This window comes from Dipodomys spectabilis, unplaced genomic scaffold (genome assembly GCF_019054845.1).
Source record: "Dipodomys spectabilis isolate Male_0828 unplaced genomic scaffold, ASM1905484v1 ptg000749l, whole genome shotgun sequence".
NCBI classification, from domain to species: Eukaryota; Metazoa; Chordata; class Mammalia; order Rodentia; family Heteromyidae; genus Dipodomys; species Dipodomys spectabilis.
In genome coordinates this window covers 173,169-187,230 of record NW_024871426.1, presented here as the reverse complement: position 1 = coordinate 187,230, position 14,062 = coordinate 173,169, and the positions used below count along the sequence as shown (strand labels likewise).

General features: G+C 43.1%; 1 protein-coding gene across 1 annotated transcript in view; it reads left to right on the top strand.

The window, feature by feature from the left end:
• Positions 1-4,281: 4,281 nt before the first annotated feature.
• The window catches only part of Plac1 (placenta enriched 1), a 98,847-nt gene continuing 89,066 nt past the window's right edge, over positions 4,282-14,062 (top strand). The window contains exon 1 of the mRNA XM_042672644.1: positions 4,282-4,472. The gene's annotated coding sequence lies outside the window, so the exon portion shown is untranslated. The remainder of the gene's footprint in view (positions 4,473-14,062) is intronic.

Here is a 14,062-nt window from a genome sequence, read left to right as displayed (position 1 = left end):
AAACTGAGTTGCAGTGACATTCAATTGTTTGACCTAAAGTCACCAGGTAGGATATAGTGGAGTCAGATTTGGAACCCAGTTAGTCAATCCTTTTAACCACTCTTCTATGCCATAGATTCTGTGATCTACTCTGTTTGGGGTCCACAGCTAATTTCTTTCCCATAAGACCACTGGAACTCATACAAGACAAAGGACTTCTTTGATGGTGGAATCAGGGTCAAGATAGGTTTTATGTCTCCTCATCTGTGGAGCATTCCATTCTCTTTAGTCATTCTGAGACCTATGAGGAGCAGGCCACTCACATAAAAACCCAGGGTACAAGAGAGTGTCTAGCAATGTTTCTGCTGTCAGTAGTGGTATTGAGGAATGCAAAATATGTACCCTGGCATTGGTTTATTTAACCATTTCTTGTGGAATATAAGCTTAAAGTCAGACACACACACACACACACACACACACACACACACACACACACACACTTTCCTCAGAAACCATTTAACAAAGCTACTTGCTGAGGATGGTATAAAAGATCCCTAACACCACCCAAGGGTGCAGTGTATGCAACAGAGATTGTCTGCTGTTAAAAAGTGTGTCAAAACCTCAGTGTCTACCCTCCCACCCTCCCCTAGTGACACCACCATGGGATGGTCCAGCCAGATAACATGCCTCAGTTGCTGTCCAAAGAAGCCATAGGCCAAACAGGCTTTTCCATTTCCAGATGCTTTCTGATGAAAAATAAAAGCTACTCTGTAACCTGACTTTGAATAGACAAAGTGTCCTTAGGAGAATGACTGGATAAGTTCACAGTTTTTCTATGACTCTTCATTGAGCAACTGAATGTTTGTATGCAATACATTTATGACTTCAGCAGCAAAGGGGCATAGAAGGGTTAAGTGACTTATGGAAGGTCATTCTGCCAAAGACAGATGCCTTTGTTCCTATGTGCCCTTCGCTCTGCCTCTGCTGGTCTACAGTCTACCTTTGAGAGGCAAGTGGTCATCTTGCCCAGCTGGGAACTCATTCAACATCTCTGTCCTCCAACAAGTCTTGTGAGCTCACATTTTCTGTCTTGGTGGCTTCCATGGTACATTTCCAATGGTGCATCCATCCTCTAGGGATATAGACCATAGAGGGGGCGAAAAAGGACCATTATTATTTGGATCTAGGCCATAGTTAAAGATCTTTGGGACAGTCTATGAAAGAGAGACAAGCACATTTGACCAACTTCCATCTTGGACTTGCCTTGTCTAGAATTCCAGAAAAGTAAAAGGGAAAGAGGCTAGATGGTAGTATACAGGTCCCATCACCACCACCGTTGTACAGATTACCTCTTACCTTCTGCTTGCTTTCTCCTTCTTTCTCTCTCTTTTTGTCCTGGTACTAAGGATTGAACTTATGACCTTAGCCTCTTACTTGTCTTTTTCTGCTAAAGGCTAAAGCTCTACCACTTGAGCCAAACCCCAATTTTAAACTTTTTGCTAACTGATAGGAAATAAAATCTTTCAGATTTATCTGCCCAGGCTGGCTTTGAACAATGATCCTTAGATCTCAGCCTCTTAAGTAGCTAGGATTCCAGGTGTGAGCAACCAATGCCCAACTCTCCTTCTTGAATAGAAGCCATTTCAACCATGTGCTAAGTTCAGAGACAGTAAGGCTGTCCATGGGCTTGCGAGAAAGCGTGCCCATCTTAAATCTCAGTAATTCTAGGATAAGCAGAGTAATTCAGTGTCCCTGCCTCAGATAGATCCAAGGACCGTTCACATACTATGGAGAGGGTGACCAGTACAAATAGTTACTGCATTTGTCCAAAGACCCTCAGCTAATAATTGAGAATACATACTATTTCCTTTTCCACTTTTGTTCTTCCCAAATGTTGCTGAACTCCAGTTCTGTGGATCTTTTCATGAAAGCCTCTGCCAAATTTTCATTTCTCCATTCTGTGGAAAGATTGAGTTGGATCTCTATTTCCCTCTATAAAGACAGGAAGAGGAGTAATAAACCAGTAGCCAGGGCTGGGAGGGGGGGATACCTCATTTTCTGGTTTTCCTTGAATGCTACAAAACAGCTTCTTCCCTAATCTGAAAACACCAAAGCATTTAGTGTGGTTTATCTTGGGCCACATCTACAGGAAACCAATATAGCCAGTAGGCGAGTGAAGAACTCAGTCAACCACTGTTTGAGAGTCTGTTGGTGTGTTATTTTTTTCCTTTTTTAACAGCTCTAAATTACCCATTTCTGTGTACCACAGAAGCTTGTGGGTCACAATACATTGATGAATGCTATAGGAACCAAGTTTGTTTTGTCTTACTTAGGTCTTTTTTTTTTTTTTTTTTTTTTTTGTCTATGTGGGTTTTCTTGTTTGGGTCTCCTGAAGACATGGAAACATCCCCCACCCTCTGTCCCTCTTTCCTTTCATTTTTCTTTTAAATTGCCTTGTGGATCGGGGGCTCCCTTGGCTTGGCAAAGATTAAGTAGCCTCATAGTCTGTTTTAACTTTCCCCTGAGGCTTTGAAGCATGTGGCTGAGAAAACAAATTTCAGTACTTGGAATATTTTTCCACAACATTTCATCCTGAAGCTACAATTCTTGGGGATAATCCATGGGCAACTTTGATGTTTTCTTTTGTGTGGGTGTGGTAACTTTATTTTTTTTAATTTAATTTGATTTGATTGTAAAAGTGATGTACAGGGGGGTTATGGTTTCAAAAGTAAGGTAAGAAGCACAGTTCTAGTCGAATAGTGTTACCCTCTCCCATGTTTTTACCCACTTTCTCTCCCCCCTCTCGCCCCCCCCCCCCACTTAAGTTATAAAGTTCATTTCCCACATAGTACCTTGTGATTATGGCTGTTGCATTGGTTTTCTTACAGTCATTAAATCTGTGAAACGTCACAAAATGCTGTATCTTGCCAGGTACCAATGGCTCACGCTTGTAATCCTAGCTACTCAGGAGGCTGAGATCTGAGAATCGAAGTTCAAAGCCAGCTGAGGCAGAAAACTTTATGAAACTCTTACCTCCAATTTAGCCACCAAGAAGTGGCTCTGTAGTTCAAAGTAGTGGAGCTCTAGCATTGAGCAAAAGAGCTCAGGGATAGCTCCAAGGCCCTGAGTTCAAGCCCCACAACTGATCAAAAAAAAGTCTATATCTTAAATGATTTCCAAGTAGACTGTTGGGCCAAAATTTTAGCGTCCAAGATAAGTGCCTTGTGTTTCACTCCACAGAGAATTGTAACCATACCTAACAGATGTGTAGCTTCAAAAAGGCAAAAGAAAAGGCCTTTAGTAATATCCATCTGTTGGACATTTCCCCTTTTATCTCTAGAAGAGACCGAGGCTATGTGAACAATGCTGCCAACCCTACACTAGATTATAGTCACATTTGTTCTCATTAAGAGGAGAGGAGAGGCAAATGAGGGATATTGGAAAATTGGTCTGCAGTATCTAGGTCAGGTTGTTGGAAGCTCTCTGGGACTCTCATTCTGGGACCAAGTCCTGTCAAAGATCAAGGCAAGCCCCATTCCTCCTTCAACAGATGGAGATGAAAAGACACTGTAAGCCCCACCATCTACAAATCTAACATTTGACACTATCAGTAAATAGCATCTCTCTGCTAAGGCGTCAGCAATCTGAAAAGGCCTTCTTAGGCCAGAGGGTTTGGGGACTAGGGTGAACATTGCATCATTTTGGAACCTCATTGAAGCTACTGGGCCTCCCATTGGTACAATTTATTTTTTAGGACTATAATATGACTATAATATGACTTTCTTTCATATGGTAGAGTTTTTAGACTGAAAGAAACGGTTACTGAGTGGTAAGCCGTTCTCTTTCTCACTCCTCTCTCTCTCTCTCTCTCCTCTCTCTCTCTCTCTCTCTCTCTCAGATTTTTCACTCAGGTTTTTCTCCCTCCTTCTCTCCTCTCCCATTCTTCTTTCTTCCTTTTTTCCTTTTCTTCCTCCCTTTTCCCTTCCTTCCTTCGTTCTTTTGTTCATCCATTCCTTCCTTCCTTCATTTTCTTCCACCCTCCCTTTCCTCTTCCTTTTTTCCTCTACCTCCTCCTCTTCCTCTACCTCCTTCTCCTTCCTTCTCCCTCCTCCTCCTCCTCCTTCTTTTTCTTCTTCTCTTTCCCTCTCCCTCTCTTCCTTTCCTCTTCCCCCTCCTTCTCCACCTCCCCTGTCAACACTCTCTAGATTCCCCCAAAGAGCCATTTCTGCTTAAACAGACACCGCAGGAGGGGAGGGCAGAGGGCATCCTCTCATGACTTACATAAGGACTTTGAGCTTTGCCTTAGCCCTTAGGAAGTCTCCATTTGCCCCCAATAGTATAGCTGAAGGAGCCTCTGGAATGACAGGATTCTGAGGGCAGGGGCAGCAGTACATTCAATAAAGAGAGCCAGCTGACCAGCTGCAGTCTCTGCAGTCCTGAGTCCACCTCTCTCCTCAAGCCAGGGTGCTGTTACCCCCAGCCACTTCTGCACAGTGAGTAATCAGGTCCTCCTCACCTCTTTGCTAGCAAGGCATGAACTGGGTTGTTGTTATTGTCTCATGGAAACTCCCTTGGGGGTGGGTAGCCCCTGAGGACTTTGATAGAGTCCCTTACCCTGTCCCATCAGAATCATGAGGTTTTTCTGGAGGTTCATATGTTCTAAGGATGTGCTTCTAGGAAGCGGTCTCAACAAGCAGCAGCAACCCTTCCATCGCTGAGCAAGAGAACGGACTGTTGTCTGATTTTAGCACCGCTATCACAGGCTCCTCCAGAGACACCAATACAAGGGAGGCAAGCACCCCTGAGAACTTGGGCTTTGGGTGCCTTTGAGAACACAGACAGCTGCAATCTTGACACCAATAGACACCCTTTCAGTCCCTGCATTTGCCACTGTGGATGTTACTATACGCCCTTGAAACTCACCCTCAAGGGCATCTGGTGATGCTTGAACACCTTCTATGGTGTGTACACCAAATAACCAACCATCCTGTCTTTATACTCCCCTAATAGAAGGGGTCACTATACTCAAGATGTTTTTTGTGCTCTGACAAAAAAAAAAAAAAAAAAAAAAAACCACCAAGATTCCCTTGCATGTATTCAGTCTGTCCATTTCCTATTAATTGATCACATACTATCTGACAGGAACTGCCTTATGCCCTGAGGACACAGCAGGGAATGAAACAAATGGGATCCCTGCCCTTATGGAATTTACAGACCAGTGAGAAGCTACAAAGAAAGGATCAGACTTCCGCCACTCAGCAACACTATTCCCTACCCCTTCCCCATCAGTTGTGATACCTCCCTCCCCAAATGACACCCAGTCACTTGGGAAAGTCTGATCTATGAGGTGAGGGCAGAACTCCTTTTCTCTGAAAACTAGATGTTTATGAATGCAATTCGAGACTAGACATTTCATTAGCCATGTCAGCTAGTAGTAGGCTGTGAGCACAACCTCTAGCCCCACCACCTCCCTTTTCTGTGCATGATTTTTTCCCCCATTAAGCCCATATTTTTTTTCTATTCTATATTTGTGCAATTGATTTGGGGGATCAAATGACAGGAACATCATATTTATTTCTGTTAAATTTTACTGTGCTAAATTACAATCATTCCAATCTATTGAGTTAGTTTGCAATTTAGCAGGACAGAAAGCCCTTTGCAGAACTTACTTAGGGGAATGGGGGCGGGGGTGGGGGAAGTAGGAGAATGTGGACTATAAATAGAACTTGGATCATCGGGTGATCATAGCCAAAATTGGGAGATCTGTCAAAATCAATGTTGTACTAGGGTTTTATTCCATGGGGGTGACATTTAAAACAAAACAAAAAAAAAAGGGAAGTGAGCATCAGTTGAGGAAAACGATGTAGACAATTCCAACACATAGGCCAGATTACACCCTTCTCAGAAAGATTCCCAAGTGCTCCCCAAGTGTTCCGATTGAGCCTGTACGAATTGTGGAAGGAGCTTTCAGACACCAAATCCTCAAGGCAATAGTGCATGACCAGCAAAGATGTCTGGGACTTCTGTCCTCCCATCTGAGCTGTATGAGCTATGACACCCCATTGCATTGTTTGCCTGGCAGAGCTACAGACTAAGCTCTGACTTGGTGTTTCATGGGACAACAAGATAATCAGTGTATGAGTCTTTTTTTCCATGATATCCAATCCATAGAGAGCAGGTTCTTTGGTGCTGTGCCCCCAACCTGGGATTCCAAGCCAGGAGCGCAGCTCAAGTGATAGAGCACTTCATACATAAGGCCCTGGGTTCAGTTTCCACTACCATAAACCAAACTAAGAAAAACTAGGAACTGATGGTTCATGTCTGTAATGCTCACTACTCAGGTAAGTGAGATCTGGGGATCTTGGTTCAAAGCCAGCCTGGACAGACAAATCTGAGAGCCTTTTATCTCTAATTAACCAGCCAAAAGCTCTAAGTGAAGGTGTATGAGTGTCTAAGTGGTGCCAAGTAAGAGTAGGAGACCCTGACTTCAAGCCCCAGTGGTGGCACATGAAACTAGCAAGTTTCACTAGCACTGAATGGAGCTTTGCTAAATAGACTACAAGCCTTGCTTAGGCTAACACTGCTGACCTCCTCCATCCCCCATCCCCCACCCCAGCCAGCCCCACCTTCTTGCAGTTTTTGTTCATCAAACTTGAGGAAAAGGCTGCCTGCCCGACTGCTCATTATTCCTGGAAGTGGCATGCTATGCAGTGGGCAAACATATTCTGCAAACATTGGCCCACAAGAGGCGAGCTGTTGACTTCTGGGAGCTGTATTCTGGGGGTGGGAGGGGCTCAGGAGGCATTCCTCAGGCATGAGGCAGTCCCTTCCCTGGCCTGTTAGAATTCTGCTGTCAGGTCAGTGGGAAACAGGCAGCAAGGATAGTCCCCAAGCTGGAATGGGACCACCCCAGGGGACTTAGGCTATGCAGACTTGTTTTTCAGGTGCGTGGATGAGCCTGGGCTGAGGATTCCTAGGTAGCAACATCTAGACTATGGCTCTTTCTGTTGTTCACACATGCGCACTCACGCACGCACACATGCAAGCATTTCAGCTGCCATCCCGTCCGACTTTTGCTTGCACACATGTTTCCCAGAAACAGAAACAAAAATGTGTTTCGCGAGGTGGGGGTGGGGTGGGGAGACCGGAGTGACAGTTACATTAGCCGTATGCGGGGGCCATCCTCATCACCCCGGCATTTCCTGGACAGGGTTACAGTCTCCTATGAACCTCTGCCAAAGTTCTATTGAGTTCCAGGGCAAGCTCAATGGCCAAGAGCAGGCTGGCCTGACTCAGAGAGAGGAATGAAAGACTTGAGGCCAACTAGCCAGGCAGGAAAGGCTCCTCGCCAGCCAGTGCCTTCCAACCTCCTCAGCCTTGTCTTCTATTGCTTGGTATCTCCAGCTCCAGGTTTAGAAGGCCATCCCAGTACTGTATTTCAAGCCCTCCCCCCCCCCCCATGGTGGTGCATGTTCCCTCTATCGAAAATGTTCCTTCCCCGCTTCAATTCCAACTCCTACTCATCCGTCAAGAATCCTCTCCAGTGCCACCTCCCCTGGAGGGGCTTCCTTGATTTTCTCTGCCAGACTCGGTCTTCCCCAGGCACTTTTTTCCAAAACACTTTTCACCAGTCAGCACTTCTCACACTAAAGAACAATAGCTCACGCTTATCTACAAATTACAACAAGCAAGTCCCAAATCCTTTACATGTGTCAACTTTTACTCCTAACAATTTCAGAGTGTTGTTGGCATCTTGATTTTATTGATGATGGAATTGAGAAATTTTGAGGTTGAGTAACTGGCCCAATATCCCACAGCAAGGGAGTGGTGAGGCCCGGATTTGAACGCAAGCCATCTAGCTCTGAAATCTGTCGTATTGGAAAATGAAGTCATTGAGGGCAGAACAGTCAAATCATCTCTGAATTCTCAGTGTAGATACTCCAGAGATGTTGGGTGGACTGAGTGGAACTACTTGAGCCCACTGAGATCATGGAAGAACATTCTGGAAAGTTAGAAAGGGCCTGATAAAAAGGCAGCCATGAAGTAGACAAATATTCCAGGCCTAGGAAACTCCACAATGGGATCTGCTCCCTCCTCTGGTCTAGGAACATGAAAGCCAAAATGATGGCCCAGTCCTCACCTTGGGTGGCAGTGTGTATGTGTGTGTGTGTGTGTGTGTGTGTGTGTGTGTGTGTGTGTGTGTGTGTGTTGGGTGGGGGTGACAGTCATTTCCCAAAGTCAACCCATTTCCATTGGGCCTGTGTACCTCATTGCCACCCAATATAGCCATAACTGCACATTTGGTTTTGGTTAAAGACAATAATGATTTGGGTGCTGGAGGCTCACGCCTGTAATCCTAGCTATTCAAGAGGCTGTGATATGAGGACCATGGTTCAAAGCCAGCCTGGGGCAGAAAAATTCCCACTAGACCCTTATTTGCAATTAACACTCAAAAACTGGAAGTGGTGCTGTGGCTCAAGTGGTAGAGCAGTAGACTTGAGCAGAAAGAGGCTCAGGGACAGCGCCCAAGCCCTGAGTTCAAGCCCCACAACTGACACACAAAAAAAGACAACAATGTACTTGCTATAGGCTGGAGGCAGTGGGTGGGGTAGGAGAGGGCTGGGTTTGGCTTGGTTTGGAAGGCTCATACTTAACCCTTCCTCCTCACACTCAGGGAGATTTGGAAGAAACAAAAGGAAAAAAAGTCTTTCCTAGTCCTAGAAGTTTCTGTCTTTTGCCTTGAAGCTTTCATGGAAAGACTTTCTGTCTCTGTGAAATTCCTTTAAGAACGTGGGGAGATGGCCACTAGGACCAAATGAAAACCTGTCACCAATCTTTCTGGGGTCCTCATAGGTCCTTTTTTAAATATATATTTTTTTATTGTAAAAATACTGTACAGAGGGGTTATACTTACATGAGTAAGGTAATGAGTACATTTCCTATTGAGCATTGTTACCCACTCCTTTGTTTTTCCCCTACCATCCCTTCCCTCCCCACCTCCCCAACTCCCCCCTCCCCACCAAAGTTGTAAAGTTCATTTTCAACATAGTGTTTTGTACATCTAATTGCTACAATGGATCATCCTGTATCCTTATTTCAGCATTTTGTTATTTCCCTTCCCCTCCCCAAATTAGAAAAATGTATATACAAAATGCAGGACACCAGAATCAAATACAGTGAAAACAGGGGTTATACCATGGGAGAAGAACATACAAAAGAAACAAATATCACATAGTACATTATAGGTACATTGAAAACAATAACAACAAAAGATAAAACCTCTTATGTCCATATCTTGGGGTTCATTTCGCTTGACATCATCTTATATAGTCATATGTACATAGCTTTTGACCTTTCTTCGTGTCATAGACATATACTAGTTATTGCACATATGGGAAATCATGGGTTCTCTGTTTCTTTGGGCCTGGCTTACTTCACTTAATATAATTTTTTCCAAGTCTTTCCATTTCCTAACAAATGGGACGATGTCATTCTTTCTGATGGAGACAGAATTCCAGTGTTTTTGTGTGTGTGTGTATGTGTGTGTGTGTGTGTGTGTGTGTGTGTGTGTGTGTATGTATGTATGTATATATGTGTGTGTGTATATATCACATTTTTTTGATCCATTCATCTACTGAGGGGCTTCTGGGTTGGTTCTATATCTCAGCTATGGTGAATAATGCTGTGATAAACATAGTTGTGCTGGTAGCTTTAGTCTGGCCTCATAGGCCCTTTTGTAGCTATCAACAGATGGTGTCTATGGAAAATTCAAAGCAGAACATGATGCCCAGGTTCCAGCACACTGAAGTGAGCCTGGACTGTCACCCTCTAGACACAGTGGCTTTGGGGGCGAGATAGTTATCTCAGCCCTGGACTATTATCTTGGTCCCATCATGTGGTAGTTGTGTGACTTTACACGTTTCCTTTGGAAAATGGGAATAAAACCAGTATTCTTCTCATAGGATTCATGTGCATGTCAATCACTGCAAACAGCTTCTTGGCATGTAAGAAATGTTCAAAGATGGCGAACCGTTACCAGTCTTGGTTCTTATACCAATTAACTCACAGCTTTGGGAATTGTTTTTTCATTGTTCTCACTGGTAAAAGAAAAACAACATCCCATTCCTGTCATCTCAGTTCCATGTGAGGTATAGTTAGGAAGATCACGGTCCAAATATCTAAAGTAAAAAAAGGGCTGTGTACATGTGGCAAAACACGTGTTTTGCAAGTATCTGGCTCTGAGTTTAAACTCCCATACCACCAGAAACAAAAAGAAGTAGTTACATATAATTCTGAGGGTGCCTTTCTACTCTGACTTTCTATACTAACACATTTCTCCCTTAGTTCCTGTTTTTTTCTTTAATTGAGATACAATTTAAATATGCAATGAAATGTTGAAATCTCATGACACTGCTCCATAAATTGTCACACACATGTCTACCTGTGTATGCATCTATATATATATAAGTATATATATATATATACACATATATATACATATATATATATATATATATAATTCAAATCAAGATGGAAAGGAATTCCAGCAAATCACAAGCTTCCTTGTGTCTCCTTCTATCCAACAGCTCAACACCCAAACCATACCTTACTTCTTCCTCTTTTTCTTTTTCTTTTTTTTCTTTTTTTTTTGTCACTCATGGGGCTTGAACTCTGGGCCTGGGCGCTGCCCCTCAGCTCTTCAGCTCAAGGCTAGCACTCTACCACTTGAGCCACTGTGCCACTTCCGGTTTTCTGAGTGGAGATAAGAGTCTCACGGCTTTTCTTGCACAGGCTGGCTTTGAACCAAGATCCTCAGATCTGTCTCCTGAGCAGCTAGGATTACAGACATGAGCCACTGGCTCCCAACCTGCCTCTTCTTTATAGTTTACATAGATAGAAATATGAAATCATGTACTCTGCTTTGTGTCTAGCTTTTGTCCCCAAAATCTCTATTTGTCCAAAAATATCTCTATTGTGTGTACCAACAGATTTCTGTAAAAAGAAAGAAAGAGGAAAAGAAAGAAAGGAAAGAAAGTTAAATCACAATATATTCTTAGACTCAGGGCTTCATGCTCTCTTAGCATTTTTGCTCAAGGCTGGTACCCTACCAGTTGAGCAACACCTACACTTCAAGTTTTTACCTGTTAATTAAAGAATCTTATGCACATTTCTGCTCAGCTTGGCTTCAAACCTTGATCCTTAGGTCTCAACCACCTGATAGCTAGGATTACAGCCATGAGCTACTAGCACCTGGCTCACAAATTATTCTTTATCCACTTGATGGGCATGAGTTATTTTAATTTGAGACTATTACAAATAGTGAATCTTGTGTATATTACATACTTACCTTTTGGTGAACATCCTCATATATTTCTATTGGGTGTATGCCTAAGAATGGGCTATAAGACCCCAGTTTGTATCTCTTGGTATTGGTGAACCCTTACAAAAGTGGTTTTACTAATTGACAGTTCCTCTGGCAATATACAAGAGCAGCATTACTATATGGCTATGTGAGCATGTCGTACCATCAGCCATCTTATTTTACCCACTGGGGAGGGAGTTGCTATTAATCATAGCTTTGTCTGTGTTACCATAGATGTGATAACACACAAGTCTCATTGGTTTGTCCGAGCCAGGTGTGGATCGTCAAGAAGGAAAGCATCCCCAGCACAGCTTGTGTAGTAGCCACTAGCATTTAGGGTGAATAATAACCAAAGGACACATTTCCAAATTGGCTTTCTAATGCTGGCTACTTCATTAGAAAAAGCTACACTGTGCTAACATCTTTTGCAAAAATGTTACTTGGGAATAAAAGATGAAAGCAACTCCAAATTTAATTCCTAATTTCTGGCTGTTTTGCAGGTCTAGGAATTTAGAATTGAATAAAACTGACCACCTATCCACGGTAGCTCTATTGGCAATCAAGGTATGAATGCCACGTGGTTAGGAATCCACAGAACAGAACTAGTCCTGGGGCTAGTCCTAGAGCCTTGGTGCTGTCCCTGACCAATTTTGCTCAAGGCTAACACTACCACTTAAACCATACCTTCACTTCCCGCTTTGAGGAGTTAATTGGAGATACTTTTCTCATGGATTTTCCTGTCTGGGCTGGCTCTAAACCACAGTCCTCAGATCTCACCCTCCTAATAGCTACAATGACAGGCATGAGCCACCAGCACCTAGCTCTGCAGCACTTTTTATGTGTGTGCTGGTCCTGGGGCTTGAACTTGGGACCTAGTCACTATCCTTAAGCTTATTTTTGCTCAAGGCTATCACTCTTTACTTGAGCCACAGCTACACTTCTGGCTTTTTTTTTTTTTTGTAGTTTTAGTGAAGATAAGAGTCTGACATACTTTCTTTCCTGGGCTGGCTTTGAAGCACAATCTCAGATCTCAGCCTCCTGAGTAGCTAGAATTGTGTACTGCTGATTCCACGACACTTTTTCGTAGCATCTTTACAGAAGTATGGTTCATGTCCCACAGCATATGTACAAAGTTATACAACCATCATCACTTAATCCAGAACACTGTCGGTACCCCCAAAACAAATGCCATACCCATTAAGCAGTTGTTCCTAGTCTCCTCACTCTCCATTCTCCCCAACAACAACTAATTTTCTTTCCATCAGTATACATTTGCCTATCCTGGACATTGCATGTGAATAGAATCAAAATAAGTGGCTGCTGTCACTGACTTCTTTCACCTAGCAATGTATTTTTCAGCGTTCATCCATGTTATAGTATGTTTCTATTTATGGCTGAATAGTATTCCCTTGTGTAACTATACTACATTTTCTTAGCCACTGATGAGCATTTGAATTATTTCTCATCTGAGGGTGTTGTGAATAATGGTGTTATGAGTAGCCACATATAAGTCCTTATGTGGCCATGGTTTCAAATCCCCTGAGAATTGCTGAGCCATAGGAAAACTGTATATTGAACTCTTTCTTGTGCTAGCTAATACTGGGTCTTGAACTCGGGGCTTCATACTCTTGCTTAGCATTGACACCAGATATCCTGAGCTAGAATCCCTGATTCTGTATTGCTTACTAGAGCAGACAGATGCAGTGCGAAGATCTCCTGTGAAGATGGAGCTCACTGATCAGCTATGAGAAATGCGGTTAGTTGACAGCCTCCAGATGTTAGCTCCTTCAGGGTCTGCCTTCAATTTTGCGCCAAGGTCATGCTGTTCTTAGGATGGCCCCTAGCCAATGACTGAACAGGAAAATGATGCAAAATCGACTTCCACCACACAGAAGGCAATCTATGCTGAAGCTCCTTGTTGAACATCGAGTTTTCTTCAAACAGGTCTGCATGGTGGTCTAGGTTCCTCTTGCCCATTCCTGCATCCTCATGTTGTCTTTCATAGGCTTTATTTCCCAGTAAACATTTTCTATACTCAACAGCCACAATAGAAAAAGCCAAGGAATAATAAGGGACCCTGAGTTCAAGCCCCAGTACTGGCTCAAAAGAAAAATGGAAACGTTAGCTCTCCAACTTCCACAATGTCTGCTTTATGGATAGCTGACACTGTCTCTTCTAAATCTATGTTTCCTCCCAGTGAGGGGAGAATAATGGAATTTAGCTTATTAGGAAAATTAGAACCAAGTGAAAATGCATGGCTGAAAGTAGATATTCAATTAAAAGGAGCCACTCTGCTAGGGAATCTCTGGTTTCTACCAATATATCTTAACTTTTAGAGAACTTAGAGGTACTCATGATAGCCCAAACCTAGATCTAGCCTCAATGCTCAACAATAGGAGAATATTAAGCAAATTGTGATGGAATCATCCAATGGAATGCCCATCAGCAATAAATGGAATGAATTATTGTTACACACAATAGCTTGGGTAAATCTTAACAGCATTGTGTTGGGCTACTGAGACCACACACACACACACACACACACACACACACACACACACACACACACACACACACACCATACTGCACAATCTTATTACTTTGAAATTCAAGAACTAAAATAACTAGTCAAGGCACTGGTGGCTCACGCCTGCAATCCTAGCTACTCAGGAGACTGAGATCTGAGGATCATGGTTCAAACCCAGCCTGGGCAGAAAAGTC